Below are 965 nucleotides of genomic sequence, written 5' to 3' on the forward strand. Positions count from 1 at the left end.
CATCACGGCTGCAGAGGAAGCGGGGGTCGCGGAGCGGAGCGGCGGCCCGGGAGGATGGAGCTGTGCTCAGGCAGCCACACTGCTCCTCCCGACATCTGACGGTTCGACCGTCACCGTGGACGTTGTGCTCGCTCGACGTGCCGTCCTGCGGCCCGGACTCAGATATGACCCGGGTTCTGTACGCAAGCTAGCCGGCCGGGTGTTAGCTTAGCTAGCTCGTTTGTTGCACCGCTGCGGGCAGCGGGTGTTGGAGCTCAGCTGGTCCGCTGCAGCGTCACCATGGTGCGGCCGTAGATGTCAGACTGGCGACGGTGATCTCTGTCCAAACATCCAGGTACTGTRTCTGTACTGACTGCTGCATTATGGTACCTGGAGGACAATAGTGGGCTCGGTTCTGGTGTGGCCCAAGATGCTCGAACTGTGGCGTTTTATTTGTGAAATGTTTCTGTTTTGTGATAAAGCTATGGGATCAATCTTGTGCCAGCAGGAATTGAATTTGAATTTTTGAATTAGAGATTTAACGCATTGGTTTGAAAATGAATTTTACCGAATTTGAATTAATTTACKTTGAAACTGTATTTTGGTTTATTAAAAATTCATTTTGTCTACTTTCATTTTCAGTTCCATAATTCAGATTATTGTGCTGCACATCCGGGTCCTTGAGAAAGCCAGGCAGAGTAATCAAACACAGATCTACAGATTTATGTTTCACATCAGTGACGCTTCCTTCTACCAATTCATCAAACTTCAAAAAGCCAATTGACTAAACCAGATATTTGAATGGTGATAGTTGTGTTTCTTTGCTACACTTCTCACAGTGCGTTTTTACATAATAAAAGTGGGTTTTATAGATGTTTCACACTTTCCCTCAAATCTGTACAATAAATCAAGTGTGGTAAAATAATGGAATTACATAAAATAAGCAATGCGTGATCATTGAATATATCTTTAGCTTTATATAATAC

At 45.0% G+C, this 965-nt stretch overlaps 1 protein-coding gene across 3 annotated transcripts in view; it reads left to right on the forward strand.

Annotated features, from left to right (window-relative positions):
• Nucleotides 1–965, forward strand: part of hipk1a (homeodomain interacting protein kinase 1a) — a 39,036-nt gene continuing 38,071 nt past the window's right edge. For all 3 annotated transcript variants that reach the window (XM_014028157.1, XM_014028158.1, XM_014028159.1), the window contains exon 1: nt 1–334. The gene's annotated coding sequence lies outside the window, so the exon portion shown is untranslated. The remainder of the gene's footprint in view (nt 335–965) is intronic.

The sequence above is a fragment of the Austrofundulus limnaeus genome, unplaced genomic scaffold (assembly GCF_001266775.1).
Source record: "Austrofundulus limnaeus strain Quisiro unplaced genomic scaffold, Austrofundulus_limnaeus-1.0 Scaffold721, whole genome shotgun sequence".
NCBI classification, from domain to species: domain Eukaryota; kingdom Metazoa; phylum Chordata; class Actinopteri; order Cyprinodontiformes; family Rivulidae; genus Austrofundulus; species Austrofundulus limnaeus.